Source organism: Ictidomys tridecemlineatus, chromosome 11 (genome assembly GCF_052094955.1).
Source record: "Ictidomys tridecemlineatus isolate mIctTri1 chromosome 11, mIctTri1.hap1, whole genome shotgun sequence".
NCBI classification, from domain to species: Eukaryota; Metazoa; Chordata; class Mammalia; order Rodentia; family Sciuridae; genus Ictidomys; species Ictidomys tridecemlineatus.
In genome coordinates this window covers 96,964,940-96,988,635 of record NC_135487.1, presented here as the reverse complement: position 1 = coordinate 96,988,635, position 23,696 = coordinate 96,964,940, and the positions used below count along the sequence as shown (strand labels likewise).

Genomic DNA, 23,696 nt, shown 5'->3' with positions numbered 1-23,696 from the left:
CATCTCTGAAGTATCCTTTCAGGTTTTAATTCATTTTTTTTTATTTAGCATCTTCCAAAACACTTTCACTTGACTGTAATCAGGCAATCGAGCCTTGCATTTTTAAATATTCTGAATTCTGCATGCTTACTTCAGCATTTTTAATAATGGTACAATACTGACACAAAATAGTTCTGTCACTATTCTTTGAGTTAATCTGAAACTTCATACTTGGTTAACTCAAATCATTATCTTGTAAAAATCTTTGTTCAACTTTTGCTTTCCACTCATGTATTTCCCTAATTCTTCTTCAGCTTTATTACTTTATCTCATGAAATGAGTGAGATCTACTCTTGTGACTAATTTCTTGAAAAGATTGGCAGTGTGATGGTGCCCCCTCTGTCATCCTAGCTGACAGGCAAGGAGACTTCAAGTAGAAAGTTATAATAAGAGAGGTCCTAAGCAACTCAGTGAAAACCTGTCTGGGAACAAAAAAGTATAAAGTTCTGGGATGTGGTTAAGAGGACTCTAGCATTTAAGCACCTCTGGGTTCAATCCCTTGTAGCAAAAATTAATAAATAAATAAAAGAATGGAGATGAAGCTGCTGGGACATTTTACTCTGAAATAGTAGCATATTGTTTGAAGCCACAGATTTAGGTTCAGAACTGAGAATAAAGATCCTCGGTACATAGTAGCCTCTGTTACACCAAGCAACATTTCTCATTATACAGGCTGCCTGTATTCTGTCTACAGTTCTGTGGAGAGAACCTAAAACATCTGCTGTGCACCAGACTGTATTTTGATTTACTTATAAAATTTTCTTACCTTTTCCCTTATGTTTGTTGTGTGTATGATTTTGAATTTGGCTCCAGATTCTGACTCTGGCTAGCTGCACAGGCTCAGGTAATTATTTCCATATCACTGAAGTCCCATCTGATATTCTTAGGATATATATATATATATATATATATATTATTTATTTATTTCTCAGGTATTTACTAATTTTGTTATCCTGAATTCTTAAACACTGCTTCCTGTTGGTGACAAAGTACGCTATTGAGGGGTGATACCTGTGCTAACGGGCTGGATAGTAACTTTTACTGATAGTATGCCAAATCAAAAGCAGTGTGGTGTTGACTGGCCAGAGATTGAACACAGCCAAGAAAGAATTCTCTGGTCAAACTCAAAGTACACAGAGGGTCAGAGGCAGAATAGAGCTGTAAGAGGGGAGGAGCTTGTCGCCTATCAGGAATAAAATGGGCCCAGAGAAATGAAGGCTGGCTGGAGAGATAAGAAGCATCTTAAATTGACCACCTAAGAGGTACTGTTCTGTGAGCTTGGTATCACTGGGCTCTCTGGAGACAGTTGCCTTCACTACAGAAATGAAAATGGCAGTGAATGATCAAGGCCATTTTTTTAATTTAAATGAGAGGTTTGGGGCTTTAAAATAACTAATATGGAATTTATTTGTTTAATTAAGTATTTATTGACACAGGGATTGAATACAAGGGTCACTTAACCACTAAGCCACATTTCTACCCTTTTGATAACAGGATCTCACTAAATTGCACAGGGTCTTGCTAAGCCCAAAGGCTGGCTTTGAACTTGTGATCTTTACCATCGTGCCTCAGCCTGCTAAGGTGCTGGGATAATAACCACTTACCACCATGCTGGCTAGCTACTAGCTACTTTTGAAAGCTAGCTCTGTTTAAAACAAAAAATCAGTTGTCTTCTGCCTAGAAACATGATTGCTGAGCACTATCAATTCAAATTGTGTAGTTTACTTAATAATGGAACCAGGAAGCTCTGATATTGGATAAATGATACGCAGGGAATGAGAATAAAGTCATCCCAAATTTAAGTAGAGAAATATCAGCTTGAATGCCATACACCGACACTGCACACTTATGGAATCTTTGAAAATAAAAACATGTATCAGGGTGTGTAATACACTTATTTGGACAAATATCTATTATTTGTGAAAGAGCATAGAAAGTATAGACCATCCTGTGGATGGGAGTGCTTCTATGAATTGATAACTGGAAATGTTTATATTTTAGTAAAGTATATAAAACCTCTTATAGTGTACATGGTAGGCAATTGGTACATATTTAACTAATCTTAACTCTGAGTAAGTTTGATGTGGATGTTGGGGTATTTTGTGGTATCATTGCCAAGGAAAACTTATATGCAACAAACAATTCTTCATTTTCTTTATGAATAATATTACCCCCCAAAAAAATAGCTAAAAGATTTGCATAATATCTAGGCATAATTATTTTTTAAAAAGCATAACCAGGGGATTTATTTCTGGCATGTGACAAGAGAATAATATGAGGTGTGTCATTAATTCAGTTTTCTTTACTACTAATACTAAGTTTTCTTTATGTGTCAGCTTCACTCAGTGGAGTCAGTAATGTAGATTTCCCTTCTCAAAATGAAGGAGAATTATCCACCTAAATGACAGACTGCATAGAACAAAAAGCAAATGATGGGAGGTTTTACCTTTTCTTGCTTACTTGCCAAAGCTGAGACACCTCATTATAGTTCTCTTTACCTTGGACTATGGTTTACATTACTGACTCCTCTGGTTTTCAGGTTTTCAAACTCAGGCTGAATTATAGCACCAGATTTTCATAATGTCCATCTTGCATATAAAAGATCATATGACTTCTCAACCTCATAACGGTGTGAGCCATTTCCTCACAATGAAGGAATCTCTCTATGCCTGCATGCAAGTTCTATTTTTTTGCATAAACCTGCCTAATACACCTAAGAAAACTCACCTTGATATAAGAGAAAAGAAAATAGATGAATTATTAAACACAGTATATTAAAACCAATAATAAAAATTATATGTTTTATTTACGTGTAAAAATTTATATTTAAATATGTATACCAGCATGATTTTTATCATTTTTAAATTACATTTACCTTTTTTACATGTCTGTAACTTGTTTCTGAATGCACAAGTTATATTCAACTTTAGGCAGAAAACTTCCAGTCAAGTAGACCCAATACTAACTTATTAGAAAACCTAAACCATGGCATCATTGCATTGTGCATTTACGGTCAAGAGCTATTGTTGTAACCTACATATACTGCAGTTAACTGTTTTGAATGTGGAGATTGCTCATCTATTTGGAATTTTGAACCTGAAGGTTATCTAAGAACCTTTACAAAAGCCTTGCCTTTAGGCTGCTTCAAAGCAAACAGCAAATAGGAAGAAACTCACACTGAAAACCACGTGTCTCCTCATAGTAAGTACATAACCACTATACTTCCTAAAAGTGAACTTTCTATGTAATGGTAACAACTTAGATATTTCTAAATATCCGATTTGACATCCATGTATATACTTGCCTCAGTCTTTTTTACTAGAGCAGGGATTCCTTCCTTTAGAACCAGTGAGAAAAAAAAATCTCCCCTTAATATTAATTAATGGGGTATGGGGTAAAAAAAATAAATAAACAAAGCCAGGATACTTTAACAGTCCCAATGACCCCATGTGGGTTCTGATGTCAACAAAGTACATCAGAAGAGGCAAACCTCTTCACGCCTGGGGCCTGCAAGTGGGGCGGTATTGAGTCTGGATTTCAGGGCATTTCGGAATAATCACTCCCACTTGGCTGCCCAGGGTGGGTGGGTGATGGGTAGGTTCTGCAGCCGCGCCGGGTTCTCAAGGGGTCCCCACATGGAGGCCAGTACAGGTCTTGGCGGTGCCTTCTCAAATTCGGACCTTATCCCACCTCTCCCCCAACCCTGTTCTGAGGCTCAGCACAAGTCCCCAAACAGAAAACAGAAACTCCCCAGGCATTGGGCATCTCTCAGACTCCCCATGGACCCATATTTTCCTACAAAGCCACCCAATGCGTCCAGGTCAGGGGCCTTGACCTCCCACCATTTGTCCACATCGCTGAAGCACAAGCAAAAGGAGAGAACCTCAAGGTGACACCTCATTTAGGCCAGCGGATCCAGTTTCTGGGCCCCAGCTCCACAGCCCAGCTTCCTTTAGAGCCACATCGCCTCACTTGGCAGTGGCATAGGACATCCGCATCCAGCACCAGCAGATCCACCACCTTTCCTTTTCTCTCTTCTTCCTAGCACTAAGGTCACCCGGTTCCCTCCGGCCTCCAGATGGGATGACCGCAGTCACCTTTGGGCAAAGAGGAAGCTGTTGGGTTGGTCTTCACGAATGATGTGGCTCAGGTGAGGTGAAGCAAGCCATAAAGAAAAATGGCGGCCGAAGAGTGCACTAACTGAACTGAACTTCTTGGCTGCTGCCAGCCACCTGCTGAGGAGGAAAAAGCATCAAGAGGCGGGCTCAGCCCCCTCTCTCTGCCCCCCCCACCCCCCCCTCCAGCCAGGCCCCGCCCTGCTTCCTACCACAGCCAGTTCACAAGGGGACCCTGACTGTCCCGCACAGGCCAGACTCTGCAGCACCACCAACAGGAACTAGCCCTGGCAGCAGCAACTGCCATGATTTTTATCATTAGATATCAAGTAAACTTTAGCTTGAAAGACAGAATAAAATCCAGAACATATCACTGGTGTTTCTTGACATTGTTCTGGTACCTAAAACATATTTAGAAGTGAAAATACAGCAGAGGTGCAGCAACTAGAAATGTTGTCATTATTATCTGAAAATGATTGTTAACTGAGAAAAAAAGCAATTTTAAATGGTAACTAACTAGAATATTTAGGAACAAGGAGAGTTCTGTACATTTCAATAAACAAGAAAAAAGAATTTTAAATGTACTCCCCTAATGATAACATTTTGAGGATATAAATAGATATGACCTAATTTAAAAATTCTACAATGTATACAGATATCAAAACATAACACAGCACCTCATTTATATGTACAATTTTTATGCTTTAATGTACCAGTTAAGAAACAAATTCTAAAAACATAGTTAAGAACAACTTAAACACACAAAACTCAACGTTTTTCATATAAAAATAATACAACTACTATGATGCTAACATTCATGAGAGCAAAATATCGAAAGAGCAAAGAGTATTGAGTACACACACACACACACACACACACACACACACACACACACACTCACACACACATACGGCTTTTTCAGCCTGTATAATTCTGCCCATTCCCAGGTGGGAGAGAGATAACCAGGAGTTCATAGATTGTTTTAAGGTACATACCCAAAACACCATGCAATAATTCTCATTCCAGATTCAGTACAAGAATCCGGAGTAACAATTTCACAGATTGGGGGTGTCATAGGTTTATGGGTAGGTGCCAATCATTACTAGAAGCCTAAAAGTGGAAGCAAAACTTACTTCAAAGAATACTCAGTGTAGTTTTGTGTGCATTCCATAGCACAATTATCTCATTCTGTAATCTTACAATCTTTTTTGCTTATATTCTACTTTTTTATAAATGACAGCAGAATGCATTGCAATTCAAATAACACATATAGTGCAAATTTTTCATGTCTATGGTTGTATACAAAGTATATTGACACCATTTGTGTTCTCATACATGTACTGAAAGTAATGATGACCATCTCATTCCATCATTTTTTCTACTTCCATGCCCCCTCCCTTCCCTGACCTCTCCTTTGCCCTATCTAGAGTTTTTCTAATCCTCCCATGCTCTTCCTCCCAACCACACTACAAATCAGCCTCCTTATATTAGAGAACACATTCATGTTAGCAAAGATGTGAGGAAGAGGTACACTCAGATATTGCTAGTGGAAAAAAAATTTATATATCCCATCTAGAACAATTATATATATATATATAATTGTTCTAGATGGGTTTTCCTTTCCCAGTTTACAAAACTGCCATAGATACTAGTGATCCACATTCCCTTCTTTCCAACGTGAACTCTTTTTTGTTGATAGTTCCCTCAATATAACAACATAGAGTATGAACAAAGATGAAGTCTAAGTCTAAGGATTGCCCCAGGGAGATGAGCTAGAGCCACTGCCTTCAGACCCACCACATCCAGTTTCATCTCCACTCCTAGAGTCTATGGAGTCACTTCCTTCATCCTCTTTCTACTTGTTCTTTGCTGATCCTTGTGAGGGATGATCATTGTTAGTTGATTGCCATCTGAGAAGTGTCCAGTGAGTCCCTCCCTGGAGACTTAGTCCCTGCTTCTTTCAAGGCCTTCTTGAAGACTTTCAGCTGATGGGGACTGTTGGTCTATTCGTTTGAACTTGGGTTTGGGCCCCCTGCATTGGTTATGTTTTTACGCTGCCCATAGCTAGTCTCTTTTTAGGTGGCACACTCCTTTGATGACAAACTCATGAGCCAGAGGTCCAGGTCCACCCTGTATTGTTTCTGCAACTCCTCAGCCTGTCTTTTATATTGTTCCTTCATGCTCTGTGGGACATGCTGCCAGCGCCTCCCAATTTCTACCATGCACTCCCTCAGGGGCAAATGTTGCAGCTCCCTACTAGACCATGAATCTTAATGAAATTTGTGATACCATTCATGGGAGGCTTCTTGGGCTCTGGATGAAATTTTACCTTCTCAGAAAATCCATCAGTTTCTGTTAGAGATCTCACATTTTTTACATTTCTTTGTAACTTCTTTCTGGCTTTGGTTTGGCACCGCTTATAGACATCAGATGCTTTGTAGACTTGAGCTAGATCGGGGTGATTTTCTTTAAAACAAGCCAGGTTTGTTTCAAATTCCCGTTTCTCCTTCTGAAAATCCTCAATATATTTTTTTCTTTATTTCTTCTGGCAGCTGCTTGTATTTCTCAGTCAGGATCTTGGTCAACTCCTTGTTGTTCAGCTCGGGGTGCTCTTGGGAATACTGGGCCCAATTTTCCTGGTAGAAGTGGATGTAAGCAGTCAGGGGTTTCTTGGGGAAGCCTAGATGTTTGTCATATTTTTTTAATTTGGAGGGAATTTTAACACATTTTTTGGCTTCCAGAACTAATTCTTTCAATGTACGTAACTTCCGCAATTTATGAGAAATCTCTAACCATTTGGCTTTGCACATTTCTGCAGAGAAATGCTTAAAAGCTATTTTTTCCCAGTCCATATTTGAAAGAGTTGTCTTGAATGTTTCATTATGATTGCATTGGACATTATTCTCTATTTTTTCCAGTAACCTCAGAATGTTTTTGTCTGATCAGCAGCCTTGGCTGTGGTATGATGCCATTTTGAGATTTCTCTCTGGGCCACTGAAAAAGTCTCAGTTGTTGAAAAAGTCTCAACAGGAACTCAAACTCCTCCAGTCTCACAACTCAGCAGATAAATTATTTCTAGAAGTTCTGTAGTATGTGTGATATTGTATTTCTAAACAGAAAGACAAAGAAGATTACTCTCTTTCATTAGTGGTTAATGAAAATAACCAAACCTCATTTGAATATGTTGCTTGAGTGGTTTAAAGTTAACAATGTAAATGGAAGAATATTTACATCTAAAATGAAATGTATGATTGCTTTATATATGCTGCATGTGCAATATTTGATATCTCTACCTCTCCAGCCAGGCTTCTTCCAAAATTTTGGCAGAGCCTCCTTGAAATAGAACACAATAACACAAATGCAGTCTACTCACTCCAAAAGCTTCAAATAACCCGAAGACCTTGAATACCAAGTAAAATGCACAATGAAGAGAACTGGGTTAAAGGGAAATGTATTCCATCCTGTTGTGCCCTAAGTGAGGCACTTCTAAAGGCAGCCAAAATAGGTATCAGTAAATGTGAAGCTAAGAAGTTGGAAACAATGCAACATAATCCAATGAACTCCAATGAACTCCTCAAAAACTCCTCCATCATGGTCTATGGGTGGAAGGTGTTTCTGCAATCTGTGACTGATGAACAGATGTTTCAAACCCTGGCAGTCACAAACAAAACTTTTCTAGAAAATCATACTATCTCTCCCTTCAAATGGCAATGTTTCAGGAGAATTGTAACACAGCTTTATCTGGCTTTCTATTTCTTATATTGTAGTCTCAATGAAAGTACTGCCTCTTCTATAGTCTCTTCAGAAATCTGTTACCTAAAAGAATTTCAATATATGGCAGAACTGGTAGCTACTATTTTCTTACCAATCTTGTCTTTTATAATGTAATATTTCATCATCAATGTGGTTAGATAAATGAAAATAAAAACAAACAATCATAGAACAGAGATAGTAACTGGAATAAAAGTGACAATTACCCAACAAAGTTGCAAAATAAATGCAAAAATAATTCCATACTCTGTGTTTATGATCACAACTTATTCTGAAACGTTTGGAAAGACAAAACATTATTTTTCATAAACCCCCAACTATTTTGTAAGTGACGATTGTTAAAAACAACAATAGGACACAATATATTTTGAGCTTTTTTTTTTAAAGAGAGTGAGAGAGGAGAGAGAGAGAAAGAGAGAATTTTTAATATTTATTTTTTAGTTCTCAGCGGACACAACATCTTTGTTTGTATGTGGTGCTGAGGATCGAACCCGGGCCGCATGCATGCCAGGCGAGTGCGCTACCGCTTGAGCCACATCCCCCGCCCAATATATTTTGAGCTTTTATACTCAAAAAGAGATGTATAAAATTAACATTGGAAAAGAAGTGTGTAAGAGCAATGCACCCCACAGTCATATCAAACTCACTATTCCCGAGGTAATCCACCTTTGGAAATAAAAAAAAAACTCCGAGTTTAAATGGCATCTAGTGTTTTCCAATATAGTTTGCTATTGAATAAATGACAGGAGGTCTGGGGTTTGGGCTCAGTGGTAGAGCACTAGCATAGCATGTGGCAGGTTCTGGGTCTGATCCTCAGTACCCCATAAAAATAAATAAAATAAAGGTATTGTGTCCAGCTCCAATTAAAAACAAAACAAAAAATGAATGACTGTAGGTCATTAAAATTCCCATTTCTAAATCGGAATAAATATTGAAAACCCTCTCATTTCTGGCACCTCATTGATTCACCAATGTCATCCTTCCACAGCCATCAGTAGATTCTGGCTTGCCATTGGGAACGTTATAGACCAAAGCTAAAACCTGAAGTTCCTGAAAATAGAATGTTGCACATTCTTCAGTGCTTTCTAGTGAAGCTCAGATCCCATCTCCAAATAAAGCTACATAACATCAAGAATTTTTTTTCTCCATAAATTTATAATTTGGATATACAGGGAATGTAAAATAAAATACATTAACTTCTATATTTTAAAACAATGTGTGAATTAAAAATAATTACATGATTGTTATTAAACAGATTTCAGCATCTATTTTGGGAAGCCTTCTGAAAACTGAGTTAAAAAAATAAGAAAGAAAGTATGAGTTCATTTACTCAGAACTCAGTACTCACCTGAAGACTCTTTACTTTCTCTTGTCAGCACTTGCACAAATATTCATTCAGCTGGCTCAGGATTTCTGTGGCTTCTGAGATCTCTGAATGACAGGAGTAACCAACCTATTGAGGCTTCCACATTCTAGCCAACGCCAAGTGCCTGTAAAGAGAACATATTTCTTCTTTGAGAAACTTTTATATTAGTTGTGATCCTCAAAGCCCCACCCTGATTAGATTTCTGCAGAATAGTTTACTAGCTTAAGGGCAAAAGGTCAAGTGTATTCTTGATCCAATTGACTTCTTTTCTATATCCTGAATACATTACAAACACCTCTAAGTGCTGGATATTCTCTCTCTCTCTCTCTCTCTCTCTCTCTCTCTCTCTCTCTCTCTTTCTCTCTCTATCTCTCTCTATGTCTCTCATATTTCTACATTGAAAATCAAATCAGTCAGGATACCAGATATACCAAACTCTTTGGCCATATCAGATTGTTTTTAAGTACTAGAGATTGAACCCAGGGACACAGACTGCTGAACCATTGAGCCACATCCAAGCCACATCCAAGCACTTTTACTTTTTTTTTTTTTTTGAGACTTAATGTCACTAAGTTGCTGAGGCTGGCCTCAAAGTTGGGATACTCCTTCCTCAGTCACTGGGAATACAAGCATGAGTGACTGCCCCTGGCTGCTTCAACATGCTTTTAAAGAAACATTTCATCCACTTCAAATGGTTATATCTAAATAAGTTAGTAGTAATTCACTGAATATTAGTAATAATGGATTATTATTTAGAAAAGACTAGGTAAATGAGATGTTTGAGTAAATGGTTAGTTTTACAAAATAGTAGCTAACAACCTGGTTATAAACTATCCACATTATTTAGGGAGATTTTGGCACAAGGATTCCAAATTCAAGGTCAGCCAAAAAAAAAAAACCCTTCTAAAAATAACATAACTAGGGCAGGAAATGTAGCTCAGAAGTAGAATGTTCATGGGTTCAATCCCACTATCATAACAAAAGAGAAATCAGTAAACAATTTACAATCATTGATATACATAGACATAGAAACAATGCGTGTATGATAGAATATTCAGAAGACTAATCTCCTTAGATATTTCAATAGAAGTAACTTGTTGAGAATCCTTTTAAAAACTTTTCATTGTTATAGCTGTAGATGTTTTTTTTTAAGCACTGCACATTGAACCCAGAGGCACTTTACCATTAAACTATGCCCCCAGCACTTTTAATTTTTAAAAACATTGTTTGCTAAATTTCTGAGCTCAGTGGTCCAGTGCCTCTGAATTCAGTCCCCAGTACAAAAAAAAATTGAAAAAAAAAAATTATAAACTACAAAATTACATTTGATATTTTGGGGGAAAGTAGAAGCTACAGCTCATGTGGCAATTGTATACTTACCTTAAGAATGACTCTATGGTTTCAGCAGTTCTTGCTGCAGAAGTGAAACTATGAATTACATTTCAGGATCATGCACTCAAGGTGTGGAGGGGGTCAATTTTGATGTCATTCAGCCAGGTAAGTTTCAAACTCTACTCTGGAGAAGAATGAGCTGGTCTCCTGGAGTTCACTTTTATTGAGTTTCTTAAGACCACACTCACTTCTTCCTGATTGCATTTCAGGATGCTTCCAATCAGTGTTAGTGTAGATAATTGGATTAGTATGGGTGAACAGATTAGTGTGATTGGTTTGGATATGTGGGTAATTAGTTTTCAGGTAGAAAAATTTGATGTAATCTCTTCTCTAATCTTCATAAACAAACATCCAGAGTCTTGCCAACAGTTACTGACTTAAACAAAAATGAGTCCCCAAATTGAGGTTATATCTAAAGATTTTCAGTTATGTTCTTTTATTTTTTACCTTTAAGAACAAAAAAAGGGTGTCATCATATGTGATTTTTTTAGTAAGTGTTTTTGAACATTTATAAATATTTTTTTCTGACTTAAGCTTTAGTTTTATTCTCCCATGTGGAGAGGGATTTAGTTTAGAAATTTTTTTTTCTTGGGCTGGAGATGTGGCTTGGGCGGTAGCGTGCTTGCCTGGCATGCGTGTGGCCCAGGTTCGATCCTCAGCACCACATACCAACAAAGATGTTGTGTCCGCCGAGAACTAAAAAATAAATATTAAAAAATTCTCTCTCTCTCTCTCTCTCTCTCTCTCTCTCTCTCTCTCTCTCTCTCTCTGTCCTCTCTCACTCTCTCTTTAAAAAAAAAAATTTTTGTTTTTCTCACCAGCTGAGGTGGCCCACACCTATAATCCCAGTTCCTGAGGCTGAGGCAAGAATATTAGAAGTCCAAACCCAGCCTCAGCAATTTAGTGAGGCCCTAAGCAACTGAGAAAGACTCTATTTATAATTAAAATATTAAAATATTAAAAAGGGCTGGATCAGTGGTAAAGTGTCCCTGGGTTTAATTTCTGTTAAAAAAAAGAGAAAGAAAAGAAAAGAAAAGAAAGAAAGAAAGAAAGAAAGAAAGAAAGAAAGAAAGATTAATAGTTTTGTTTTTATTTTTGTCACCTCAAACTCATGATTTCCCAAAAGAGACTGAGACACTTACATGGGGCTGCTTCTTAAGTAATGCCACATACACAACATGAACTGCAAGAACAAAGATGGCCACATTCCCCACTCCCCATCCTGTATGGCAGTGAAGTTTTTTGACCCTGAAGCCTCTATTGACTCTTTCTAGCTTTGGTAGATTTTCCTAGAAACTCTCTTTTACACAGATTAGTATCAAAGATAATTTTGTTCTGTGGTTACTAATTAAGATTTTAGGATGAAAAAACAAGAATACTTCAAAAAATAATATATTGGATGGTATGGTATGAAAGCATGAGTTTTGCTTTCTAATAAAGAATTCTGGGCTATAAAAGAAAATGTTTAGCAGAAGTCACTGCCCTGAGATTTCCAGAGCTACAAAGACATTAGGCTGCCTAGGAGGCCCTATTTCTTCCTCAGATTTTCAGCATGCTAGATGAGGAAGTTCCTCATTTTCAGGGACCTCAATGTTCACATTTGCTAAACTTCTTCCCAAAAGCAGAAATCAAGAAGATACAACTTATCAGACCCTATGTGAGGCAGCAATATTTTCCCTCTGAAAGATGCAATTTGGTCATGGTGATTTCTGACACATAAGATAAAGCAGTTACTTAAGGTCTAACTAAGGCAAAAATTTTGAGACAGCTGCTGTGCACAGTGGTTCATGTCAATGATCCCACCTACTCAGGAGGCTGAGGCTACTTGGAAGGTTAAGAAATTTAAGGATAGACTGGAAAACTCAGCATGACTATCTAAAAAAAGGTGTGGGTTTGAGACAGTGTTAATCCTGCTAAAATGTTAGCCATGGGCTTGACTTTCATCAGCAAACCAGTGAAATTTTTACCACTTTCTGTTGGAGTGTTTGGAGGGTAGAAGTGGGCAAAGACATAAACCTTCTCACCTTTTCCTCTTACCAAGTAATGGCAGCCTGCCAGGGGCTTTACTCTGTTTATCAGGGTGAGCGGAATTAACTCTTTCTGGCCATACTGGAGCACTCTGTGGGTGAGCCTGGTGAAACTGCAGATTTCGAACTGGAGTTTTTAAAATGGAGTTGCTTAGGCTCAGGCCTAAGGCCATCCTGACACAGACACATGCTTTTATGGAAAGTTAATCAGCTTTGCCTCAGAATTGAAATTTTGGAGCCTGTGGATAAAATGGCTCCTGACCTCAAATGATGAATCTGATGCCAATATTGATCTGATGCCAATATAGAGTCCCCTAGTTTTAATTCCAGGTATGCTTCCCCCCACAAATAAGAATATATTTAAGAGAATATATTAATGTCATTACACATGTGGAGTTCTTAAAATCATTTTTAAAAATCAGATAAAAGAACAATAATAAGGATATTCATTAATACTACTTCAGTTCATTGCAGTAAGCCTACAACTTGGGAAATTGAGGCAGGGAGATCACATAAGAGACCAGCATCTGCAATTCAGGGTTACACTCAGCATTTTAGTAAGAACTTCCCTTTTTTAAAAAAAAAGTGGGTTGGGGTTGATGGTGTAGTAAAGTGCCTCTGGGCTCAATCACTAAGACCAAAAATGAATAAATAAAATACTGCCAGGACTTCCTATCTTGCACTGTATAAAAAAAGATGGAAAAAATCATTAGAAAAGAGAAAATTATGATATTGGTAAGGACATAAAATTATTGATGTATTCCTTATCTGTAGGAAAAAATATGATGAAAAAAACACATACAAACAAATTATTAGACAAAAAATAAAACAGGTAAGAAAATTTATTAAAGACTAATTATACACTTAATCATAAATAAAAGTAGACTCACAGAGTCCACACAAAGTCCATAGACCAGACACACACACTGAAATCTCATGTAGGAGGTTTATTGTCAAAAGAATGAGGCAAACAGACAAGGTTGTGCTTCCCAGGAGAGCAGCAGTGCATGGGCATACACAGAGCAGCTTTATAGCCCAAGAGGAATTTCATAAGCTGTTTAGGAGTTGCATCATATGCTGGGGTATGGTTGACTGTTTAGGAGGCACATTTTCTGATGTGAAAGTAAGCACCACTGCCTCAGAAGCCAATCTGTGAAGCCTCCAGATAAAATGGCTACCAAACTAAAATGGTGAATCTAATTCTAAAATATTGATCTGATGCAATAATAACTAGAAGAAATTTGAAGGTTGCCAAGACAGAGAAATAATTATATTTGACAAGACTGAAATTCTGCTGTCATCTATAACAATTTACAATTTAAAAAAAGAAATGCTGAAAGCTTTGATTTGATCCTCATACATTGTGTATATGTGTGAAATCACACTAATCACAGTACTCTACCCATAAATTTGTACAAATATAACAATAGTTTAAAAAATATTTGTAAAAGAAAAAATTTTTGAGATTTACAAAACTTCAAATGTACTGGTCCCTCATTCCACTTCTGTTTTTTTTTTTCTACCTTTCTTATTCAATGGCTTTTTCAGATACTTGAAGACCTTCCCATCTTTCAATCCCTTCCTTCTACACATTAATCATTCATTAAATCCATCTTCAAATTCTTACTCTGTTCTCAATTTATGTTCTTTATATATATTCTCTTAGTTACTATTTTCATAGAAAAAATATAACTAATTTCTATATTTGTAAGTCTAATACTCTGTTCCCTGAGGAGACTTGACTTTACATTCAATGAGTTAGACTGTTGACTGATCATGGCTGACTCTCAGTACCAAGAAATATGCAATAAAAAAGTTTATTAATACACTTAGAATCATTATTCACAATTTTGAAAACATATTTACAAACCAAAATCAGAGTATCAAATAATAATAACAATGATCACATTAGAGTATCATTCTCTAATAAATATGAATTTAGATTATTATGTAGAATAATTTCAGGGAATACTATATAAATCTTAGACCAAAAGCATTTTACTCAAAGATTTAACATTAAACAGAAATCACAGGGGAACATCATTTTTTTGGGCTAAGCTTCATCACTTTTTGATTTAAGCTACTGCTATAACATCTCACAGACCAGAATATAAGTTAAATTGAAGGTCTGAATAAGTATCTCTGTGGAGGAAGATGTCACTATGTGGATTATGTCACCAACAGAGCAAAACAAAAACAAAATGGACCCACACCTCATCAGAGTGAGACTAAATTGCCAAATCTGATTCTTGGTGAAATAGGATTAAAGAAGCTGAGTTCCAGGGAACAAGCCTATAATCTCTGGATTCCAGTGGCTATGGAGGGTAAGGCAGAAGGCAACAAGTTCAAGGACAGCTTCAGCAATCAAGTTCAAGGGCAGCTTCAGCAGTTTAGTGAGGCCCTAAGCAACCCAAGAAGACTCTGTCTCAAAATAAAAATTACAAAATGCTAGAGACTTGACTCAGCAGTGAAGTACACCTTGTTTGAATCCATGGTACCTTCTCCTCCCTAAAAATGGATTACTAGGAGAAGGCAAAATTGCCCACAGAGGACAATTTCATGAGCATGATAATGAATTTTCTCCACCTTAATCCTTACACAAAGTAAGTAAATTTAAGTAATTGGATATTAAACCATAGGTTATTTCTTGATTGCCCCATGTCTCTGTTCCAACCTTACAAGGTAGATAATTTTGAAGACATAAATCTGCTTTTTGTTTCTGCTTTCTTTGGCCTTTTTCTATACAAAATACCAAATCTCTTCTGATCAACTCTTTGGAATACTTACTCCATGTTTTATGGAAGGAAGTATTTAGTTACTAAATTAAATTTGTCTAATTTTGACTTTTGGCATTAGCTTGCAATTTATGTAGGACTTCTACTAATTGCCTATTCTCTCCAATTGCTGGCTAAGTATTAGGAATTATTTATTTGTTATTAGTTGCAGTGCTGGGGATCAGACTCAGGACCTTGTATATACTAGACATATCCTCTATGACGGAGCTGCATCTTTAGCCCTTTTATTTAAGTATATTGTTAACCTATGTTAAGATTCAGTAGTTGACAACTTTTTAACATCAGAGCTAGGTACCTTAAAACTGGGATTTTTTTTCCCTCAGGGTCTGTCCAATACCTTGTGATATGTTCAACAAAATAACTTGTCTTGACTCACTAAATACCTGTGGAAAGCACCAAACTATGCCAATCATAAATGTCTTCAGACTACTACAAATGTACCCTGGAAAGAAGTACCATTATAATTGAAACTGCTGCACAATCTATTGAGTAATAAATAAATAAATATGAAACATTTATAAGATCTTAAAAACAGTTTAGACATGTGACCTGGTTCTTCAAATCCAGATGAACACATAAGGCAGTAACACATAAAAGAGTCAGTATTTTCAATATAAAATTATCAGTACAAACTTTGTTTGCAAAATATAAGCATACCAGTGAATAAGTATATTTGTAAAAAAAATACTAAACATTATTTACTTACAACTTAGCAAAACATTTACTAGGAAAAGGCAGTTTCTGATGCATACTACATAGAATTAGAGATAAGTATTTAAGAAAAGGATGTTGGGAAAAGTAACAGCTTCCACAGTTTGTTCTTAGTTGACTTTGCAAAATGAATATAAGTAAAGATGTATTAGAAATTATATCATATTTCTCTGAACTTCTACTGTAGCTGTCCTTTCTTCACTTCATAGAGGAAGGAGTCTTCTGTAGTCACACTTGTATTCCCTTCAACTCAGGAGGCTGAGATAAGATGATACCAAATTTAAGGACAGCCTCACCTAATTAGGGAGAGTTTACTAAAAACTATATACTGACTATTGGGAAATAAATTAAATACAGAATCTTTAAACATTACAAAAGCTTGTAATACTGCATTAAGCTCTAAATTTTGAGCTTATTGTTTGGGTACTAAAAATGTAAAAGTTTGATAAGGGGTAACTACTGCTGATGTACCATTATTTGACCCATCAGTGAATATATTTGGAGCATTCATGATAGGTGTTTTTCTTGTCATTTTTGGAAAAATTACAGGATGCAATGACCAAAAAGACAATAAAGGATTAGATGGTAAGTGGTTATCAAATGAAACATTAGATTTGCACATGATTATTGCCCAAGTATTTAACTCATTAGCTAATTCATCAATTTGATTCATAGTATATGGAGTAATAATTTTATTGGGAGAAATTCCAAACACTCCCTTTGCTGCTTCTATTCCTTTGAGTATTAATTGTCCTACAGCCTCAGGATACCTAGTAAGAATAGTGTTAGGAGAATAAGATAAATGTATCCATAATAATGGACCTTCTTGCCAAAATACTCCTATAGGAATATATTTTGTTGGTAGTACAATAAATAATAAAGGCAAACTTATATCAATTCTATCCAAATGCATATTTTCCATATATGTTTCAATGATTTTCAATGCCTTTCTTGCTTCAGGCATTAACATTCGGGGTGAATTTGTATCTGATGGACCTTTTAGGATATCAAATAAAGGTCCCAACTCTCCTGTTGGTATGCCTAGATAAGGCCTTAACCAATTTATGTCTCCTAATAACTTTTGAAAGTCGTTAAGTGATTTGAGTTGATCTACTCATATTTGAATTTTTGATGGATGGACCATGGTTGAGGATAATAGAACTCCTAAATAATTAATTGGAAAATTTAATTGTACTTTATCTATTACCATCTCTAGATTATAGTTTTTTAATAAGTTTGTAAGTGTGGCATAACATTCTAGCAAGGTGTTTTTATCTTTGTGTGCTAATAATACATCACCCATATAGTGAAATATTTGCAGTTCAGGCTTTTGATTTATAAGTGGCTGGATTACTTTGTTAACATAAATTTGACACATAATTGGGCTATTAGCCATCCTTTGAGGGAGTACTTTCCATTCACATCTCTGATCAGGACCTTCATAATTCAGTGCAGGGATAGTAAATGCAAAACGTGGACTATCCTCAGGATGAATTGGAATTGAAAAAAAACAATATTTAATATCTATAACAAAAACATACCAGGTTTTTGGCAAAGCAGACAATAGGGGAATCCCCGATTGAGCAGGTCCCATAATAACCATCTTATTATTAATGGCTTTTAAATCTTGCAATAATATCCACATACCATATTTCTTTTTGATGACAAAAATGGGAGTATTATGGGGAGACACAGAAGGCTGTACATCTCACTCCACTAATTGATGTTTGACCAGGTCATGGGATGCTTGTATCTTTTCTTTAGTCAGGGGCCACTGCGGAACCCATAATGATCTTTCCAATTTCCAAGTAATTTTTATTGTCTCAGTGAAACCTTCTGAAAACCCAATCCATGTCTATCTATTTCTTGATCTATTTGTATTGGTGCCACTATACTTTGTCCTTTTTCTTCCAATCCTTTTCCTTTTCTAAAACCTTGTCTAGCCATAATAGTGGGCACATTTGAATTGATGTTATTTGTTAATGTTAGTACTAATTGATCTAAGACATCTTGTCCCCATAAATTTATAGGAAGATGATCCAATACATATGGCTGTATAGTTCCCTTATATCCTTCAGGATCCTTCCAATCTAATACCATCACACTTATATGGGGATTAGTCACCACTCCTAGGCCTGGAAGCATTTGAGTGGCTTGTTATAATAGCCAATGTTTTGGCCATTCTTAAAGAGAGATGATGCTGAGGTTTGCACCTGTATCCAGTAGCCTATTAAATTCATGTCCTTGAATATTTAGTTTTAGCATAGAGCGAGAATCTAAATTTAAAGAAAGCATAGCCCAGTCTACACCTGTGGAGCCTAATCCCCTGGAACCTCTTTCTACAGTACAACTAGAAAATTTATCATATAGGCTGGGTATTATTAATAATTGTGCTATACTTTCTCCTTGTGAAATTACTGATATACCCTTTGGAGGATGGCTATAATTTTTATTTCACCTTCATAATCTGGACCAATTACCCCAGGACTTTTCATAAGCCTTTTTACAGTACAAGAACTGTGTCCCAATAATAAGTCTACTGTTCCTTGCGGAAGAGGCCCTTTTACCCCTGTGGGAATGATTTGAACTCCCATCTCTGGAATTAGTACTGCTATGGAGGAGGTGCAGATGTCCAATCCTGCATTCCCTCTGGTTTGTCTAGTGAGGGATCTAATGGATAATGTGTCCTGGACACTACCATGATGGTGTTGCTGGGTTTCTCCAGTGCCCCATATATTTGTGGTCAGAGGCTCCGGAGCATTGGTCCCCCATGTCTGTTTTTTGGCAATAGAGCCCAATGCCATTCTCAATGATATCGTGGGTAAACACCTGGTCCTTGTCCATTTTTTTGATATAGGAGTACCGTCTATGGTGGTTTGAGAACAACATTCATTAGCCCAATGTCTCCCTCTAACGCATCATGGGCAAATACCCGGTATTCTACCCCTTTGATACCTAGCTTTGTTAAACCCTCTTCCTATGGGGCAATTTCTTTTAAAATGTCCTGTTTGTTCACAATTGTAGCCTCTTTTTGGCCTGGCATCTAAAGCCTATTGTACTGCAGCTACCAAGACTTACCCTTTTTCATTAATGTCTCTACATAATTTAATATATGTGTTTAAATCTTCATCTTTCCAAGGTCTAATAACCTCTCTTCAGTAATGATTTGCCTGGTCATAAGCCACTTGTTTTATTAATGGCATTGCTTGTTCTATATCCCCAAAACTCTGGCAGCTGTTTGAATAAGCCTATTACATATTCAGCATAAGGTTCATTAGCTCTCTGCATTACCTTAGATAATTGACCTTGTAAATCTCCATGTCCTTGTAAAGTCTTCCATGTCCTAGCAGCATCTGCTGAAATTTGTGAGTATATGGCAGGATCATATGCAGTTTGTTGCTACTGACCCTCATAAGGTCCCTTTCCTAACATCATATCTAGATTTCTCTGAGGATAATTGGCTGCTGCATTTTGCCTAGCTGTCTTTGTGCAAAATTTCTCATTGGCAACCTTCCATAACAGGTATTGTTCTCCACTTAGCACAGCTTTACACATATGAGTCCAATCTGCTGGTGTCATGTTCAAATTGGTAATGGATTTGACCATGCTTACCATGAAGGGTGCTTGAGGACCATAGGTTGTTATAGCCTCTTTTAACTGCTTCACTGTTTAGAAATCTAAAGCATGGTGAACTTGCTGCCCTCCTTCATGCTTAAATAGAGGGCATCCTAATCTTTGAGGTCCTGTCTCAGGATCCCATCTATAAACTACGGGGGTTAGGGGCCTCTCAGCATATGTTGTCTCCATAGGTGGAGCTCTAGGTTGGACACTTTCGCCATCTGGTGATAGAAAGGTGTTAGTAGCAGCCTCATGTTGTAACTTCTTCCCTGATGGCTTTTTCTGTTCTTAACTTTCTTCCTCTTTCTGAGTATCTTGAGAGGCCTCCTCTTTTACTTCATCTAAAGTGTCTTCTCCTTGACTAAGTAAACAAGATTGTACCAACGTCCATAACAGTAATGTTCCACCTGGCAGAGTTCCTGGGTTTCCTTTTCTATCATTTTTAAATCTTCAAAGTATGCTCTAACTGTTCTTGATTTTACTGGGTTGTCTCCTTCATCTAAAAATTTACTTAAATTTTTTTAAGTTTTTTTTTTTTTACTAATTTTTAATTCCATATTTTCATGACAAAGATACCCCTCACTAAGATAATGCAAAAGAAAACCGAGACAAAATGAAAATAAAGGAACAAAAATTCATTATGTCAGCCTTTCTATTCTCCTAAAATGTTCATCTGTTCTTTCACCCCATCTGTTCCTCAGATTTGAGCAGTTTTTCTTCCATCTCACCCATCTCCAGGGACAGGCAGCTTAAAACAAAAGGGAAACAAAATAAAAGAAGAATCTTAAAATGCCTACCCATCCTCTTGCCCTGCCCTCAGGGGCGAGCAGTTTACCTTATCACTTACCCTCAGTTGTTCCCCGTTCGGGCCACCAAATGCTGCAGTCTGGCTGGGCACAATTCACGAGCCATTTGTTAAGCAGGAACAAACTTTATTTTTAGCATGCACGCTGCACCACTTGAGCTCTCTGGGAATTTCCCAAGAGCTCAAATGCCGCCTCCTACTCTTCTGGTGAGCACTTCACCAGAACTATTAGGTCCCTACTCTTGAGGAAGATTGGCTGGGTCACATGAGTGGAGCCAAAAGAGTCCCCCAGTCAGCAGCTCTGTGATCTAAAAGGATGGGGAAGCAGCCCAATGAGCATCACTGCAGAGGGGCCAATCAGCTGAATGTTTGCTGGGGCCGTGGTGAGCCAATCAGCTGGAAGTTTGCTGGGGCCACTTCGGCTGTGGCTCTCAACACAAATACATGGTCACTTTATTCACATTTCAGTGGTTTGGAGCTGCTGCTCAATTAATATATTTCTCAGAAACAAACACCAACCTGGGAAGCTGAGGGAGACCTTTTCCCAAACTGAAAAAAAAAGAACCAGGAATGTAACTCAGTGAGGTAGAGTGCCCCTGAGTTCAAATTTCAATCCTCAGTAGAACTAAAGAAAAACAGAGGGAGAGCAAGGAAGGAATAGAGGAAAATAGAGAGATTGGAAGAAAAGGTAAACATAAAATTTTAAAAAACGATTATATTTCACACAAAAGGCATAACCAGTCAGCAGAATATGAGTTACAAAAGTATTGAAAATGGTCTGTTCTTAATATATCTTGTTGGATTTACAAATGCTCTTTTAATTATTTATATATGTATATGATAATACTAATGCAAAAGTAATTGTCCTGTTTGATACAGAGTGACTACATTTACTAGAAATATGATTAGATCAGAATTTTCTAAGAAGTAGGTCATGGCTTCAGGGCAGAGCAGCCTCATGCACTCTTCCCATGTGCTCCATAATAGACTAATGCTATTTCCTGTGTGCAGTAATAATGTGATTAGATATGAAAGGGCTGCACTATACTTGATTTCCTTATATTGTTGGATAATAGTTGTTGTTTTAATGTATTAAAGTTTTCTCTTTACTTTTAATACTCAGCTCAACTTTTCAGTTTCAAAGTTGCATAATTATAGAATATAAATCTTCTGTTTCTTCTTTATTTATTCCCAGGGATAAAAAATAAGGAGCAAGGTAAAACACACACACACACACACACACACACACACACACACACACACACATACACAAACACATCACAGAGACAAAATATTCCACTTTTATTTCTTAATTTATCAATACACTCATGGATATATTATACCCATTCAACATGGGGTATCTAAAGATCTCTCTTAGGCTACTTGTCTCAAAGTCCCTGCAGTGGCTTTCACCATGAAGCAGAAAAAATCTGTTACTTCTTCCCAGGCCGTGGAAGAATCCATTTGCTTTCAATGTCAAACAAAGCATCATAAATTCCTCAGAATGACTTTCCTACATACTTGCTGTGGCTGCTAGGAGCATAGATGGGATCCTTGTTAAAAATATACTTTGTTGTTTGCTGCACAAGTGACATATAAGAAAGAAAAAGGAGCACCATACAATCTTAAATCTTATACTCCTAAATTTATACTTTAATTAATCCCTTTGTCAAGCAAACTTACAAGTTCAATAGTCTCCAAAGACTAGTCTATGAAATACGTATTGATGACTTTTACTTTACCCACATAGCTCAATGTGGTTCAGAGCTAATACCAGTAGCAACAATGATAACAACAGCTGATGACCTGGTATAGACTGTGCTTGGTATTCTGCAAGAATTTACTTACAGTTTTTCTAATTCTTTTATTTATTTATTTATTTATTTATTTATTTATATTTATATTTATATGTTTTTTTTGAGTCAGGACCTCATTTAATTGCTTAGAGTTTCACTAAGTTGCTGAGGTTGGCCTTGAACTTGTTATTCTCCTGCCTTAGCCTCCTAGCCTCCTAAATTAGAGGCATTATAGTTGTGAACAAACATGCCTGGCCATTTTTTTTTTAATTTTTAATAGTGAATCTACAAAGTTGACATTAACATTTTACAGAGGAGGAAACTATCATTAAACTATTTGTCTCAATGTGCATGGGAAATAAGTATTAACTTCTACTAAATCACACTGCTCCTCTAATTATAACAGTGCTGTAGTCATTAAAGTTTCATTTATAACCAGCCAACCAATGTTTTACTGTTCTTTCAAAAGTCATATTCTATGTTTAAATGCTTAGGTTAATGCAAGAAGGTCCAATAAAAATCATTTTGTGATATTTACAAGGCCTAAGAAGAAGACTGTTTTATTGATGGGGCTAAGCTAGGTCATGTGCTAGCCCTGAAAGTGGATAAGTTGCAAAGTAACAAGGTAAAAAAACAAAGAGGCACAACCATGCTATCATTACCAAAATACTTACCTGTTTGGATGATGCCTTTTCTCTCAACCCCTGATCCTTTGATTGTCCCTACAGGGGAAAGGTGGCACCTCTTCTGGCTGTTCCATTACATAACCCATTCTGCAGTACTCACAGTATGGGCAACCTGGGGGTCAGTGTGTACTTTCTCAGAAATAAACACATTTGCTAAAATGTAAGGGGGAAATATTTAATATCAATTTTAAAGAGTAAATATATAATCATTACATATTATGCATGTTTATGAAATTTATTTTGTCATATGTATATATAAAAACAAATATAGTATGAAGGTTAAAATAATTTTTAAAAAATATAAACTTGATTTTATATTTGACTGTAATGGGGAGATTTTTGTTTTCTGGTGATGTCTTCTTGAAGCTTTTATATTTCCTAAGATAAATACTTTTTTTTTATAATCAGAACAAAATGCTAAAAAGAAATATTTTTAAGGATGATATTACACATATTACATTATTTGAAAAGCTAATATAGTATAATTTTATTATTTATGATATACATTTTAAAATATAGTGTTATCTTGCAAGAAATAAATTTTGATATTTTTTCCACAATGTACAACATTTTTG

General features: G+C 36.5%; 2 pseudogenes; both read right to left on the bottom strand.

The window, feature by feature from the left end:
• The window catches only part of LOC101955552 (tripartite motif-containing protein 43-like), a 152,672-nt pseudogene that overhangs the window by 24,313 nt on the left and 104,663 nt on the right, over window positions 1–23,696 (bottom strand).
• On the bottom strand, window positions 5,919–7,126 carry LOC101955258 (upstream-binding factor 1-like protein 1; annotated as a pseudogene).